Here is an 18,485-nt window from a genome sequence, read left to right as displayed (position 1 = left end):
GAGCGTTTCAGGAGGGCTGGAGGCGCTGCGGACGGAGGAGAAGAGAGGAGAGGAGAAGGAGAAGAGAGAAAGAAGAAAAAAGGAAAAGAAGAGGGCGCGTTTAAAGCCCTAATATTTGCGACCGACAATCGGTCGCAAATGTCATTTAAATCGGTCGCAAATTTTAATTGTCCGACGTCGTTTTAATATGCACCAAAATTGCGACCGATCTGCGACTGAAATATGCGGTCGCAAAAAATCGGTCGCAATTTTATCTCATTTCGGTCTCAGATTGTGTCCCTTTTTTTGACGCGCCCATTTTTGCGACAGAAACAAAGTTGGTCGCAAAGCGGTCGCAAAATCGGTCGCAAATCCGCAGTAATTCAGTCGCAAACTGAAAGGCAATCCCGCGAGTTTTCCGCGCTAAAATCTGCGACTGTTTACCAATCAGTCGCAAATTGGTATCCATATTGCGACCGACTTTTGTCGGTCGCAAAAATCGGTCGCAATTTGAAGTTTTTTTTGTAGTGTCTGTTAAATCTTCAACAACTTGCATCGGTTGCGTTTCAACCCTAACTTCTTGAAATGCCTCCGATACTGCGAGTGAAGAAGATTGTTTCGTTTCAAGTGCATGAACAACTGATCTAGCCTTGATTTTACACACTGCCATCCAATCGCATCTATCTCGTTTAAACGATGGATATGGGACATAGTACACCTGTGCAGCTTGCATTGCCAAAATAAAAGGTTCATACTTTGTATATCTTCTTCTTTGATTAATATCAACCAGATTATACTTAGGATGAACCTTCGTGCCAATGTTTGGCGTAGGATCAAACCATTCACATTTGAATAAGATTGTGCACTTCATTGGTAGGCCTGGATATTCTAACTCCAAAACCTCAACCAATTTCCCATAAAAATCGTTTGACACGTCACTGTAGTTTGATCCCTTTATGCACACACCGCTGTTCATTGTCTTTCTGCTTCTCCCATAACCCTCAGTGTGAAACTTGTAACCGTTTACAAAGTAGCCAGAGTAGGCATTAGCAACCGGTAATGGCCCCTTTGCCAGATCCGTAATAAATCTGTTACGAATATCGCTTTCCGAGCTTCGAGCCTATGGGAAATAGTAATGACATGAGTCAGATTTAATAAATGTACATTCCGTGTTGTGTACATTGAAAGTAACTTACATAATATTTGAACCATTCTGCAAATTCCGTGTCCAGCTTTGCATCAACTGCAGTATCAGTCAAATTGAGATTTTGAAGCCGCAGAAGATTGATATATTCCTATTTATCAACGAACCATATTAGCATAAGTACGATTTAACAACGGCCCACGTCAAGTTTTGAATGTTTACATTATTTATACTTACTGTACATATGGTGTGATCTCTTCGCAATTCAATAAAATATAGGTTTGAGCCGCTTGTATCTCTGCATCAGTCAATCGTCTTTTTTTTGATTTACCAATCGTACGCCCAGGGTAGGTGAAAATTTTTAGATTTCCTTCAAACTCAGATTGAACGCGATCTCCTCCGTCATCGTTACGTGGCACTCTCCGATGCTTGGTGAAAACATTTGGTCAAAGTAGTGTGAACAGAATGTTGAAGCTTCTTCCACCAAATATGCATTGCAAATGGATCCCTCGACCTTTGCCTTATTGCGCACATTCTTTTTAATTTTCTGTAGGTTCTGTGATTGTACAATGCCAATATGTAAGTATAAGTAAAAAAAATGATGTAATCATTAGAATGAGATGTTAGTGAATCACCTCTCAAATGGATACATCCATCGATATTGTACCGGTCCTGCTAAACGACATTCATAGGGCAAATGAACCGGCAGATGTTCCATAGAATCAAAGAAGCCGGGTGGAAAAATTCGCTCCAACTTGCACATCACTACTGGGATTTCTCGCGCTAATTGGTCCATATCATCGCATCGGATAACAGTCATCGTCAATTCCTTGAAAAAGAGACTCAATTCTGTCATTGCTTCCCAAATTTTTCCTGGTAATAATTCCCGGAATGCCACAGGGATCAATCTTTGCATGAAAACATGGCAGTCATGGCTTTTCATGCCAACAATCTGTACTTCCTCATGTCCACACATCTACCCATATTTGAACAGTAGCCATCTGGAAACCTTAATGATCGTAACCATTCGCACAATAATTGCCTTTGGGGTTTATATAAACAATAACATGCCTTCGGAAACTTACCAGTAATACAGATTGCTCGAGTTCTGGTCGACGACAAATTTCCTTCATGTCTGCTCTTGCTTTTGCATTATCCTTGGTTTTCCCTTCAATGTTCATGACAGTGTTGAACAGATTTTCAAACACATTTTTTTCTATGTGCATGACATCAAGGTTATGACGAATAAGAAGTGAACTCCAGTATGGCAAATCCCAGAAGATGCTTCGCTTTTTCCACCCGCTATTCCTGCCAATTCTTGTATTTACCTCATCTGCAACCTAACTCTGTAACTTTCATAAGCCCCAGATCTTTAATTTCTTGTAATATTTGTGCTCCAGACTTCACAGGTGGAGGGGGTTCAACAATAGTCGTGTTCTTTCTAAAGCATTGTCGATTTCTCCTCCAAGGTTGAGATTCTGGTAAGAATTTGCGATGACAATCAAACCAACATTGTTTACCTCCATTCTTTAGTGTAAATGCATTAGTGTTTTCCATGCAGTGAGGACAAGCCAATTTGCCAGCCGTACTCCACCCAGATAACATTCCAAAAGCTGGAAAATCACTGATGGTCCAAAGCAAAGCAGCTCGCATTATGAAATTCTGATTGGTCGAAACATCAAATGTTTCAACCCCATATTCCCATAAATAATTAAGTTCAGCAATCAAAGGCTGTAGAAACACATCAATTTTCTGTTTTGGATTAGTAGGCCCAGGAACAATAACACACAAAACATATATTCATCTTTCATACACATTGACGGTGGTAGATTATACGGTGTTACAATGACAGGCCATGATGAATATTGCTGTCCTGATTGGCCAAACGACTGAAACCCATCAGTACAAAGCCCCAATCTCACGTTTCTCATATCAGCAGCAAACACAGGATGAATGTTATCAAAATGTTTCCACGCTTCAGAGTCTGACGGATGAGTCATTATACCATCCTCATATTCATGCAAAGCATGCCACGTCATGTGTTCAGCTGTCGCCTTAGATGCATATAACCTTTGAAGGCGAGGAATAAGAGGGAAATAATACATCTTCTTGAAAGCCTTCTCTTTTTGTTCTCTACCAGTCCCTTGACCACGCCGTTGATATCTTGGAAGATTACAAAACTTGCATTCTCTGAATTCCGAGTCAACACCCCAGAATATCATACAATTATTACGACAGCAATCAATCTTTTCTACCGGTAGTCCCAACCCCCGAACTAATTTTTTTGTCCGATAAAAATTATCAACCATTGAATGGCCTTCAGGCAACATTTCTTTTGCTAACTGCACAAAATCATCGTAACACCTTTCTGAAAAATGGTGCTCTGCTTTCATGTGTAGTAATCGTGCAACAACAGACAGAACTGAATGATTCTTGCATCCAGGCCACAGTTCACTGTTAGCTGCACTTAGCATGTCAAACAATTGTTATGCTGCTACGTTTGGCGATTCCTCCATATTATCCCATTCACATTGTACTCTACTCGCATCGATTACCATATCATTGCATTGATTACCATACAGAAATTGATAAGGCTGAACTTCTAAACTTACCGGAATGGAGTAACCTGACCCACTGGCAACTCGAGCTTCACCATGATGTATCCATTCGTAATAATTTTCCACAAACCCATGTTTGCACAAATGAAGTTTCACTGTATCGATGTCTAAGAAGGCTCGATTTCGACACTTCTTGTGATTACATGGACACCTCAACTTATTACCATCCATAAAACTGGGATTACCAACTGCAAATTGTATAAACGTCTTCAATCCTTGCAGGAACTCTTGTCTTAATATCCCATTGACCTCAAACCTCCAGTACATCCAAGCTCGATTATTTTGCATTTTTTTTACCTAATTAACAATGTGTTTATAAAGGGCCGTGTCATGTAATTGCATTAGTCTAAACCATCCTTAAAACATGCACCTAATGTAATGTTCAATTTACAACACTTATAAGTAACTAAAGTTATTTCTATAATACGGGTAACTATATATAATGTAAAATCACTAAGTTCATTTATTGAATACAAAGACTACTGTAATAAAGTAAGTGTACTATTCTACATATTGAATTTTTGGGAAAAAAATTCGGCAGCATTTCGGCACAACACAATCAAATCTCAAATACAAAAACAAATCAATAAACACTTCTATATCATACCAACATTCTCCAAAGGCAATATGGCCACTACTAGGCCTCCAATCCAAACTCATCATTCATGACAGTCAAAACATATTTAAGAAAAATAACGACAATAATATAAAATAAAGAAAAACACAGCCAAAACTTCTCAAGAAAAAGTTGCCAATAATTAAGAACATGTAATAACCTATTTCTCACAAAGAATTATTTATATACATTCCAATTATTCTTAAAAAAAAAAAAAAAAATTGGAGCAATTAGTTTTTGTACTTGTTATTTTTTTTGTTCAGTACTTTCACAGAGTTGGTTTTTATGCATCAACTACGTATACGCTGATCTTAAGATATTTACAATTAGTTTTTGTAGTTTGGAGCATATATTGAAAACTGAAAACTCTTAAGTACACATCGCATTTGCATATTTCTTTTATATTACTTTTTCGATTAACTTGAATAAAATGTAAAATATTATATAATAAAAAGAAAAGTGCTTTCATTTTCAATCCCATAATATTTATATTCCGTATATTTGAAATGACACTTGCTTTGAAATTTTGAAACTTTTTCGAATTGGTTGCATACTTTGAAATGGTCTACTAAAGTAGCTATCAAAGTTTGATTAAATTTTTTTAATAATTTAATTATTTCGGTTCAATTTTAAACTTTGATGAATTTGTGAAAGGTATTTTATAAGTTATTAAAAATTAGATCACTTATTAGATTTGAGAAATTTTGATGGATAAAATGAGTTTATTTTTTTATACATTCAACAATTTTTTTAGTAAATAAATGTTGAAATAAGAAAAACCACTAAATGTTAATTTCACATTTTTCATTAAAAGTCCTAACAAAAAATATATATAATAAATCAACCACAATATATTTAGAACCTTTAAAATATTGTTATTCTCTCCTAATAACAACTGTAAAAATCATTCTACTATATATTTACAATAGTTTTATATGTATTGATTACTAGATTTTATATTAATAAAATAGAACTTTAAAGCAAAAAGAAAATGCAATTTTTAATGAATAAAATGTTTTTTAGAAAAGATAAATAAAAATAGAGATTGAATAAGCAAAAAAATTTGGCGTTCTCACTAATCACATTCAATTTTGTTGCTAAATTTCATTATCATCCATCGGTAAAATTGCAGAAATTAATGTAATTTGAAAATTAAAATTTTTATCACTCGATATCACTCGAATGTATCTCCAAATGTCGTTCTTCCTAAATATTAATGGCGCGTTCTATTTTATTCGATTCAATTTAGTCAAATTTGTATGATAAAATGATATTTATCTATTTACTTGGATATTAAGGGTTATTAATTTTATATATAGCAACAATTTTTTTATTTTTTTTCATTTTTTAAATAAATTATGTAACAATATATAATTACGGCTTTTTGTTGACTGAAACTCTCAATTTTTAATTTATTTAAGTTGCATATATATATGTTAAATTAAAATTAAAAAAATAACAACAACAACATTAACATAATACTAATAATAATAATAACAAGTACATTCACAATAATAATAATAATAACAACAACAACAGTAACAATAATACTAATAATAATAATAACAACAACAATAACAATAACAATAATACTAATAATAATAATAATAATAACAATCACAATAATAATAATAATAACATTAATGATAATAATAATAATAACAATCACAATAATAATAATAATAACATTAATAATATTAATATTAATAACAGCAACAATAATACTAATAATAATAATACCAATAATAATAATAACAACAACAATAACAATAACAATAATACTAATAATAATAATAATAATAACAATCACAATAATAATAATAATAACATTAATAATAATATTAATAACAACAACAACAACAATAATAATAATAATACTAATAATAATAATAACAACAACAATAACAATAACAATAATACTAATAATAATAATAATAATAACAATCACAATAATAATAATAATAATAATAATAATAATAATAATAATAATAATAATAATAACATTAATAATAATATTAATAACAACAATAATACTAATAATAATAATAATAATAATAATAATAATAAGAAGAACAGTAGTAATAATAATAATAATAATAATAATAATAATAATAATAATAATAATAACAATCACAATAATAATAATAATAATAATAATATTAGTATAATAACAACAACAATAATACAAATAATAATAATAATAATAATAATAATAATAATAATACCCTAAAAAAATTCTAATCGCAACCCTATATACAAAATCAACCATAATTTAATACAATAAAAACAAATAAAATCGAAAAAAAAAATTGGAAAAATTAATCGCAAAAATAAACTAACCTCAAATTTTCGCAACAGGCTGACCGGAGTGCAAAGCGAGCGGGGCTGGCGGCGTCAGGCAGGCTGGAACGGTCTCAGGATGGGCGGGAGTGGCGCTGCGGATGGCCGAGAGGAGAGGAGAAGGAGAAGAGAGAAAGAAGAAGAAAGAAAAAAGAAAGGGCCCGACGCTTAAAGCCCTAAATTTTGCGACCGACATATCGGTCGCAAATGTTATAACTATCGGTCGCAATTTTTAATGAGCCGACGTCGTTTGACTAGGCTCAAAATTTGCGACCGATTTGAGACTAAATATATCGGTCGCAAAAAATCTGTCGCAATATAGTCTCCAATCGGTCGCAAACTTTGGCCCATTTTTGACGCGCGAAATTTTGCGACAGAAGAATACTTAGTCGCACATCGGTCGCAAAATCGGTCGCAAATCCGTAGTACATAGGTCGCAAATCATTAGCCATTCTCGCGGGAATTTTCAGCGCCAAATTTTGCGACTGATGGCTTATAAGTCGCAAATCGGTCGCAATTTTGCGACCGAATTATGTCGGTCACAAAAATCGGTCGCAATTATGCGTTTTTTTTGTAGTGGAAGCTACCCAAAGTTTCTTTCAAGACAAAAGTTTATCATCCAAATATCAATAACAATGGTAGCATATGTCTTGACATTCTTAAGGAAAAATGAAGTCCTGCACTTACAGTTTAGTGCCTGAGACTGCTCATGTCTATAAGACAGATAGCTCCAAGTATGAGACTACATCTAGATCATGGACCCAGAAATATGGTATGGGCTAAAAGCAATTTATTTGCTTAGATTATAGATTTTGGTGGTATAAATTTTCTTGGATTCATTCCCATTGTTAAGTATCATATGCAAACAAAACTATATTTTTTTCTATTTGCAGCTTAATAATCTATATTTTTTGGACATTTCTTCCCAAAACTATATTGTATTTTATGCATGTTTAATACTGATAAATTGGTACGGGTAAGAACAATTCTTCGAAATTGAAAAAAGTTGAAAAATTGACCATAAGCGGGAATTGCTTTCTATACTTGCTCAATTGTGTTTTGAGATTAGTTGTTTTTAATTGATTAGGATGATTAGGGTTAATTATAAATTTGGTATATGAATGTTAAATAATCTTTAATATAGCTCAGATCTATTGTTCACAGAATTTGTTTGCTAGAAATAGATAATAAGCGGAAGCGTACCTTGATCCATAACAGCAGATCTATGTTATGGGTTACCTCGTTGCAGCAATTCGATTCTCATCATAACAGCAGATCTATATTTCTTCCTGACAGCTTATTTCGCAAGTGTACGAATCGCTACAAGTAATATATGATGAGTAAGATATCGTTCCCACGAGGATTGTAATCCAAGTACCAAAATTATGTTATCTTGTTATTATTTAAACAATGATTGAGAGAATTGTTGTATAAGTGTAAAATAAACAAGAGTCAAGTAAATAAAAATTGATTGAAAGAAATCAAGGAAGTAAAACTACTAGGGGTTTTGATTTCACTTAATTCTATCCAATTTATTTCATTAGTTCATTAATCAATTTAATTATTTAAGTAGGGGAAATAACTCTGAATTCACTAACAAGCTCTTCCGATGTATTGCTAGCTATTTTAATTCCATTTAATTACCTATCTTCCAATAGCACAATTAACTATGAATTAAATCATTAAGTTATGTAGTTGTTTATGAATTTACAATTTAAGGATGATAAATTATAAAAACCCCCCATGAGTCAAACCATATAGCTTCCGCATCAAGTTATTATTCTCATGTGTTTTATTAACCTTTTCATATCAAAGATCCTTCTTCCAATAGTGATAATTGAAATAAATCAATCTAGGGGAAAATTCTACCTAGAAGCATTAAGTTCATTAATAAATCATAACTTGAATAAGGAAAAATAAATCTAATTGCATAAATTGGAAAAGAGATTAAGCTACATCAAACCCCTAGTATAAGAATTTAGTTACATATAGTACTTAAATAAAACTCAACAATACTTGATAAATATTCCATAATCAATAAGAATAATGAAAGAAATAAACAAGATTAAGAGTTTAGAAATAAAAACTAGTGATAAATTGCTTGGATGGCTTCCTTGAATCTTTGCACAACTCTTGAATACTTAACTTCAAAAGAAAATAAAACTATGTACAAGACTAAGAGAATGAGAGATATATGAGATGGAAGATGAGATGATAGGATGAATTGGGATCCTTCCTCTCTTTATATAGACTTCTTGGGAGAGAAATTCTACATTGTTTAGGGAATAAATTCCACCTTATTTAGGGAATAAAGTCCAACTTTGTTAGGAATTAAAATCCTCAATCAAGCCTTAATTTTCTCTCAATCATGACTTTCCCATGTGCATAGCTTAAGGATTGATTTGCTTGTGAAGAAAGTATCCAAAGTGATCTCATAAAAATGGTGGGAATAAGTTGGCAATCTTGACTTAGTTTAGGATTCCCAACTGTAGCACAGGCGTGCTGATTAGCACGGGCACTGTAGCACAGGCGTGCTTAATGAATTTTTACCTCATTTTTATCATTTTCTTGCAAAACCGTGCATTTTTCCTCAAAATCAAGTGAGTTGTGTTTCAAGGAAGCTTTTAAATAAAAACATATCAATATTACATAAAAACTAATTTAAATAAATTAAAACTAATAGAATTTTAATCAAAATTACAATAAAAATACTATAAAATAACACTTATCGCTTCCTCTGGCCTTTTGCCCGTAAGTTTTCTCTCAATAGTCAGAGAATAATCAACAGCTACGGGAGTTTCTTTTATGAGCTCTCTCAAACAAGCTATCACCGCATGTGTTTGAGGCAGCCGTCACACTCTCTATTTTGTTTTCTTTTCTGTGTTCACCCTAAGCTGTCGATTCCTTTTACTTTTAAAAGGCAGAGGAAGGGTATTAAAATGCTAACTGGCTCTTATCCATTAAGCGCAATAACCATTATCTTGGGCTACCTTAATTAGAACCAGCCCTTTAATCACATGGGCCACATACAGATTATTAAATAATCTAACAATGAACTCTTATAGAGTTTTTATTTCAGTGTCTTAAAGGAAAATATTTTCAATCGAATGTCTAAATCCATTATAATTTTTCAATCAAGTGTTGCATGTTTATGTGACAGGTCGAAAATACAAAGAGGATCCATATAGTTGTCTAACAATAGAAAAGATTGATGACATGCATGAAAATGCTGATGCGGCAAATAATGATGTGTCAATCACACCATCATCACCACTCCACCACCACCACCACCACCTCCAAATCACCACTCCACCACTACCACCGCCATCTCCACCACCACTCCTTCACCACCACCAATCACACCACCACCACCACCACCTGCACCATCACCACTCTACCATCACCGTCACTCTACCACCACCATCACCACTCCACCATTACCACCGCCACCACTCCACCGCCACCACTCCACCGCCACCACCACGTCATTATTAATACATAAGAATTATATGAACTAAAAACTATTCATTATATTAAGCTATTAAAGATCATTTAGATTTATACATTTATTTGAAGTAAAAAATTAAGAGAAGGTAAACCAAGAAAAATGTAATTTAGGGATGATCATTCAGACATTTTAGTCAATTTGAGTAAAATTTTTAAATGAAATAATTTAACTAATTTTTTTTACTTAACCGAATTAATTTTTTAATCGAATTTAACCAAACCATTTTGGTTGAATTAATTTTTATTCTTAACTGAACCAAAGTTAAAGAAATAAAAACTTAATTAACTGACCGAATTTAATTGAAAATCATGATTAACCGCCTTTAACTGAAATAAAAATTAAACGATGTTATTAATTACTACTTAATCAAATTAAAAACTGAAATATTTTAATTTTATTATCTACTTAACCAAAAATTTAATTTTGGTTAATTTGAGAGTCGATTAATTTGATTAATTCGATTAAATTAAATTTTAACAGATCACCAAAAAATTTAATTTTCTTTAATCCAACTTTAATCGAACATTTATTCATCGAGCCAAATTGGCCAAATTAACCGAATTGACCGAACCGAATGCTTACTTCTAATGTCATACAACACAATAAAAGTTAATTAAGTTATTAGAAATTAACTTCTTTTTAATATATTTTCATTGAGTAAAATAAATTACAATATAAAATTATGGGTATTTTGATCTTTTTAGTTTTTCATTATATTCTTCCCATTCCTGTAATAAAAGAAATTAATAAAATATAATTTTATTCTATGTTGCATATTAAATACCAAAATATAATTTTTATCATGTGGTGGTGGTGGTGGTAGAGTGATAGTTGTGGTGGTGGTGGTAGAGTGGTAGTTGTGGTGGTGACAGCAACACAAAGTGATGGTTGTGGTGGTGATGATGGTGGCAGAGCGCTAGTGGTGATGATGGTGGTTAAGGTGGTGGTGGTAGTTGTGGTGGTGATGATGGTGGTAGAGCACTGGTGATGGTGGTGATGTTGGTTGAGGTAGAGGTAGTGGAGCGATGATGGTGGTAGTTGAGGTGGTGGTGGTGGTGGTGGTGTGGTGGAGCAATAGTGGTGGTTGAGGTGGAGGAGCGATGGTGGTTGAGGTGATGGAGCAGTGATGGTAGTGTGATTGGTGGTTGAGGTGGTGGTGATAGTTGAGATGGAGGCGGTGGAGCAATGGTAATGGTGGTGGAGCGATAGTGAGATGGTGGTGATGTGGTGGAGCGGCGACGATGGTGAGAGTGGTGGTGGTGGAGGTGGAGAAGCGATAGTGGTTTAGGTGGTAGTGGTGGTGGTTGAGGTGGGGATGAGGGTGGTGGAGCGATAATGGTGGTGGTGGTGGGAGTGGTGGAGCGATAGTGGTCAAGCAGTAGTTGTGGTGGTGATGAAGGTGGTGGTGGTGGTTGTGGCGGAGATGGTGGTGGTGGAGATGGTAGTGGTGGAGATGGAGTAGTGGTTAAGCGGTGGTAGTAGTGGTGGCGCTATTGTGGTGGTGGTAGTGGAGCGGTGGTGATGTGGTGGTGGTGAATAGCCTTGAATGGTAAAGTTTTATTGGGTAACTTGATATAATTGCTATTACATGTGCTTGATGTAATGGACAATACATGTGTTTTTTGATGTAATGAACATTACATCAAATTAAATAATGAAGATTACACATATAATCTCAATTACATTATATTGTCCAGAAAAGTCTAACCAACAATGTAATCAATCATGTAATACAATCTCCATTCTATTACATGGTTGCTTACATCATACCAAACATAGCCTTTTGGTATAATTTTAACAAAAAGATGAAATTGGGATGTCTGAGGGGTTAAGGTCATTTTAGGGTGCAATAGATATAACTTTCAAAATTCAAGAAATTTAAGATGGTTTAGCCAAACAAGAGAGTTACTTTTTCTAATTTACAACTCATACAATTTAATTTTAAGAGCTAAATTTTTTCTAGCCAATTAAAAATCAAATACTCAAATTCTATAAACTCTTTCATTTTAGTAGAGATGCCATATAAGCACATATCAAAATATTCATGATTCTCCTTTATATATATATATATATATATATATATATATATATATATATATATATATATATATATATATATATATAGAATGTTAAAAGAACATATCACAAAATAAAATAAAATAAAACTAGCCAATACCCTAACCATTAATTAGTGATGTGAGGTTCCCATTAATTGGCAGCTTACATAGGTCCCATGTCCATCTAGTTGGAATGGAAATTAGTTCAGATAAAATAAAACTTATTGTTTGTAAATTGATTGTGATATCATTAATATGCGAGCTTTAAGCAATTTCATTGAGTAGTGGACATAAAATAAAACATCCAAGAAGCTAATAATTACTAATCTCCATTAGAATCCAACCATCAAAAACAAAACACCGATTTCAAATCAGATCTAAAAGTTGTACACACAAATAAAAAATTATTCATGAAGTAGAAAAAAAAAAAACAAGTAACAGATTTAGTACTAAGAAGGCAAGCAATAACCGGCTATTTCATTTCTTCTTTAGATTCATCAAACGGATATTGCTTTCTGGTAGAACCACTTGGGTTGTTTGTTTTGCGATCTTCATTTAGCTCTGATCTACTATGAAGAAGACATAATAATAAACATCACAATATTTACTTAATAGGGTTATAATTACATTGAATAAAAGTGTGAAAGATTATAATTCTTAGTGAAATGATTCCAGCATTATAAATAGATCTTCATAGAATCAAAATAAGAATTACCGTATAGTTTTCTTCTAATCGAAGAAAACAATAATAATTACAGCTGAAACTAACAAAACAGGATAAAGAGGTCTTACACATGAGACATAATATCTACGTATTCTTACAAGGTCGACATAATGTTCCTTAACACTTTGCCGGACATAAGTAAGCGCCTCTACATGTCCTATCTTCTCCATCATCTTGATTTCCTCCTCCAACTTCTTAAATTTCTTCACAAGAGGCCTTCACCAAACAGCAATATAAATAATCAAAGCACAACTCACGATATTAAAACCCAAAACAAAATTTTGAAATGTATTCTCTAGACCCATATTTTGCATAGCAATCACTACAACGGATTATAACAATCCAATTTGCAAGCCCAACTAGAACAAATAAACTGTAAGCATCAACCATGGAGTCACGAAGTATCATCTTCACTATCTTTCTTAATTCCAATATGGTCTCATTGGCCAAAGCTGATACTTCTCTGTCTCTCTCTCTTTCTGCAGTGGATTCCTCTATGAAATTGGGGATCTTGCTTGGATTTTCACATGGATTTTGGGGTTTTTCAGGATCAGAAGATGAATCTGAGCTTGAAAAATGTCTGGGTTTTTGAGTCTTTAAAAGGGTATTTGCTAAAGTTATCTCCTTTAGCTTCAAATCAGAAATTAGGGATGATGAAAACAATCTGGGCTTTTCTGCTCTTGACCTATAAAGTCATGATTTTTGGATTTTGCAGCGAAATTGAGAAAGCTGTGACTGAAATTTGTGGTTTTTTGTTGTGTTGGAGTCTGGCATTCAAATCTGTAAAAATTGGAATTGGGGTTTCCGGGTTTGTCTGTTGAGTGAAACTGGAATTGAGAGAGTAACGAGTGTAGGATTTAGGTTGGATGTTTTGGCAACATAATTGGAGCAAAAGGGTTTTAAGAGTTTAAAGGAATACCTGTGCGGAATCATGAGAGAAACAGCGAGATCAATTCTAACTGAGAAGAAGAGAAGCAACACTTAAAAATTAGGGTTTTCATACATAATTTATGCCCATATTTATAAGTGAGCGCTAGGGCAGTGTATGGATTGAGCTTATTGATTTAAAATATCTAACCCATCAATGATTTTTTTATTCAATCTAATCTATTAAATGTATGACCTGCTGATTGGATTGCGCCGCATTAAAACGGATTATGTGCAAGCCAAATAAGAACAGTTATATTTGAGTCAATTTTAATTCATGGCATCATATGAAGTTTAGAGCTATGTCAATCAATAAGCCTTTTAAATTTTTGTGCTGAGTTTTTTTTTCCCTTTGGAGTAGGGTTAAAAATGGTATTGATATTATTTTTTGCTTTTTCTTTTACTGAGATGTAAATTAGAATAATTTTAAATAATTTTCAAAATTAAAAGAGGCTAAGTTTGACAATTTATTTTATTTATTTCCTTTTATTTTAATTTGTGATTATTACAGGCTAGGAATACTTATTATAGAAAAATGTTATTATTTTACAAAAAATATTATTTCATTCCATACAAAAATTTATATAAAAAAATTTATAATGTTATTATTTTTTGCTAAAAGTTATTCATCTACTCATATCATTCGAATGAATAACCTAATTGCTGCAAAAACTTGTAACCTATCATTTACTAACCTAAAAATTGTGACTTATTGTCACAATCCGTTTCCATGGACCAAACCGGCACTAAGCCCAGATAAGTTTAAGCCCTTGAGATAAGTTTAAGGCCCCTGAGGTCTATAATAAGCCTGAATCACTAAAATTCAATTATACACGCATACTTTTAAAACAATACTTAAAAGTGGACGAATGAAAATATATAGAAAAAAAGAAAAAAATATATATATATATATATATATATATATATATATATATATAATTAAAGATAAATACTTAGATATAGATTTTTTTAAGGAGATAGATATAGTTTTGTAAATTAAAAAAAAAGAAGAAAGTCATAATTATCTAATTATTTTTATTTAGACATTTCAATGATAATGGCATTTAAATAATTTAATAATCTAATTAACAATCAATCAGAAACTCAAGCCACCCAACAGACAGCCCATATGCTGGAGGTGTATTCTTGATATCCATACACTTCCCTCCTAATTAACCATTCAAGCTACCCAAAGTTTCTTTCAAGACAAAAGTTTATCATCCAAATATCAACAACAATGGTAGCATATGTCTTGACATTATTAAGGAAAAATGTAGTCCTGCACTTACATTTTAGTGTCTGAGATTGCTCATGTCTATAAGACAGATAGAGCCAAGTATGAGACTACACATAGATCATGGACCTAGAAATATGTTATGGGCTAGAAGCAATTTACCAAGAAAAGCAAATATTACTTAAAATGAAAAAAAGAAAATGTTACTTAAAATGAGAAAAAAGCAGATGGATCTACTTGATTAACATGATTAACAGCAGGAGGGATCTGCACAACAATAAAATAATACATTCATAACTGACAGGCTTAAAATTGAAATGGTATTAGGTTCAAACCGTATACGAGTTCAGCATAATTCCAATGACATAAATAATTTGGATTAGAGAAGCATTTGTATTGCATTTAAATTAATATTGTTTTTGTCAGTGTTTATCTAAATAAAAATTAAATTTTAAAACATTTTAAAAGATCTAATTATCTATATGTCGATTTAAAAAATTAATTTTAAAAATATACATCCAATCAAATTGTAGAAAAACAAAAAGAAAATTTCAAAAATTTATAAAAAAAGAGAAATGCAATAGTGAATGAAGGGAGAAGTTTTGAATCTTTTCTTTGTTTCAGGTTATATATATATATATATATATATACACACGCACTCAATTGTATTTTGAGAGTACTTGTTTTTAATTTTAATTGCTTAGGATGATTGAGGCTCATCAAGCTGAGTGGTATGATTAGGGTTTTGGTATATGAATTATCAAAAATTTTTATTTTAGTGTTCCAAAGGAAAACGTTTTCAATCAAATGTCTAAACCTATTATAATTTTCAATCAAGTGTTGTCTGTTTATGTGACGGGCCAAACATACAAATAGGATATGGATAGTTGTCCCATGATAGAAAAGATTAATGACATGCATGAAAATGCTGATGTGGCAAATAATGATGTGTTTAGTGCCAACATCACAAAACTGCTAACTCTGATTACCACTCCCACCATCACCAAAAAAAAAAAAAAAAAAAAAAAGAAGAAGAAAAGAAAAAGAAAATAAATTAAACATGTTCTTGCTCATATTCATATCCTCGTACGCACAGTACAAAAGCAAATAAAAAACTAAATTTCCTATTGAATTTGAAACATCATTACTACCACCTAGAACTCATTGAAACTGTAACTCATTCAACCCATTTGAGAAGAAGACTCACATGATCCAATTGAATTTAAAGCAGTAACACCAACACCAACACCCAATTGGACACCAAGTTGCATGGCAAAGAGAAAACTAGAAATGGGTCTTGTAGCCATGTTAAAAAACGGTGTCGCAGCAGCAGCAATTGCCCGCAATTGCAACTGATTGGACAATGTCATTGATTCAGGTCCATCATCCATTTCTGGGTCAGGTAGGTTTACCATAGATGTCTCTGAGCTAGAGAAATTGGGGGTGCTGTTTTGTTCTCGATAGATTTCTTCAATGGAGAGATTAATAAACTAAAAGAGCAATAAGGAAATTAACAGATTTTAACGCACAAACAGTTAAGCATAACCCATAAAGAGAAAAATAGATCAAAACCCAGAAGAAGGGGTTAAGTTGACTGAGATTTTTATTTTTATTTTTTTTTTTGTTCTATGTGAGAATTAGAGACACGAATAAAATTGATAAATAAAAAAAAGAACATACTTTAGAGAACCCAAGTCTTTAATGGAAAACCAAGATGCAAGATAAGTCTTTAAAGCCTCAAATTTGGAAGAATCATTAGTGGCAATAATAATATCATCCACTTACAGAATAATAGCTGCAAATGAAGTTCCTTGCTGATAGATAAATAAAGAAGTGTCAGCTTTGGACTGTTCAAAACCAAATTGTAAAATTCCAGTAGAAAACTTAGCAAACCATTATTGGGAGGCTTGTTTAAGCCATACAGTGAGCGACGAAGATGACAAAATCTTTTATCATCAGCAGATAAATATCCAGGTGGTTGTTGCATGTAAACTTCTTCGTGCAAATCACCATGAATAAAAGCATTATGGACATCTAATTGAGCAAGGTCCCAATTTCGAATAGATGTGATAAGGAACCGGGATCGGGAATCAAAGGAATGAGATGTAAGTTCGCCTCTATGGCACCCCACGTTTATAATGAAACGGAAACACCAATAATCGAGATTAAAACGCTCTATGGCACCCCACGTTTATAATGAAACGGTAACACCAATAATCGAGCAAAGAACAAGATAAACGCCACAAATGAATTGATAAGTTTACCTTAATTCTTGATGCAATTAGAGGATAGCAAATTCTCACAATCACTCTAATTAAGAAGAACATGCAAGAGCATAAGCAATTCTGCCTTTGATTCAAATTATGCCAAAAATCCCGTTTTACATCTTAAGGAGGCTATTTATATGCCTTAAACAAACATAACCCTAAAGAAGAGCATCTAACTAGGCTGCCCTAGGGCCAAAACACATGGGCTTAACTCTAAAACACAAAATAAAGTCATTTCCAGCCCAAAACAAACAACTTAATATTGGGCAGATTGCATGCATCATAAAACCAACCCAAAACAACTTAAATAACACTATGAGCCCATATTACATATTAATTAGACCAAAACATGCAACAAGGGATAAGGACACGTCCAAGCCCACATCCCTTACATATTAGCATGGCTAGGGTGTGCTACACCAACAGCACATGTCTCCAACATTGTAAGAAGCCTAGGTGTGCCTTCAAGTTCCACACAACACTTGTTAAATGCCACATCATGAAGTTCTTGTGTAATTTGGGCTTGAACATATAAGGATATGGCTGCCCCATATCTCTTTGCTTGACTTCTTGTAATTGGCCCACTAGGAAACACTAATGGATCTCCCATGTTGTTCTCCTTGCTCCCTTGAGCTCCATGGTTGAGTGATGGTTGATCCATATCATTCCCCCCTTCCTCAAAAAGATTTGTCCTCAAATCTGCATCCATGTCAAAAGGAGACAAATCACTAACATTAAAGGTAGCGGAAACACCATACTCACCTGGCAAGTCTATCTTGTAGGCGTTGTCATTGATGCGTTCCAAGACTTGGAATGGACCATCTCCACGTGCATCTAGCTTAGACTTTCGTTGGTTGGGAAACCTTTCCTTCCGAAGGTGCACCCAAACCCAATCTCCAGGCGCAAACACCAGCTTCTTCCTTCCTTTGTTTGCCCTGTCAGCATATTGTTTGTTCCTCTTTTCAATATTTGCTCGAGCCTTCTCATGTAAAGACTTCACCAATTCAGCCTTTTTATCACCATCTAAACTAGAGAGCTCATGTAAAGGTAAAGGAACAAGATCCAAAACAG

The 18,485-nt window shown here is 33.1% G+C and overlaps 1 long non-coding RNA gene across 1 annotated transcript; it reads right to left on the bottom strand.

The window, feature by feature from the left end:
* Positions 1–12,939: 12,939 nt before the first annotated feature.
* Positions 12,940–14,181, bottom strand: LOC149492052 (uncharacterized). The gene is made up of 2 exons (XR_016319157.1): positions 13,906–14,181; positions 12,940–13,202 (listed from the first exon to the last, which is right to left on the bottom strand). It is a non-coding gene; the product is annotated as an uncharacterized LOC149492052 (long non-coding RNA).
* Between the last annotated feature and the right edge of the window lie 4,304 nt (positions 14,182–18,485).

The sequence above is a fragment of the Jatropha curcas genome, unplaced genomic scaffold (genome assembly GCF_041381405.1).
Source record: "Jatropha curcas cultivar XTBG-Jc1 unplaced genomic scaffold, XTBG_Jcur_1.0 HiC_scaffold_137_pilon, whole genome shotgun sequence".
In the NCBI taxonomy this organism is placed as follows: domain Eukaryota; kingdom Viridiplantae; phylum Streptophyta; class Magnoliopsida; order Malpighiales; family Euphorbiaceae; genus Jatropha; species Jatropha curcas.
Note: the sequence above shows the minus strand (reverse complement) of the source record. Positions and strands in the feature narration are given on the sequence as shown.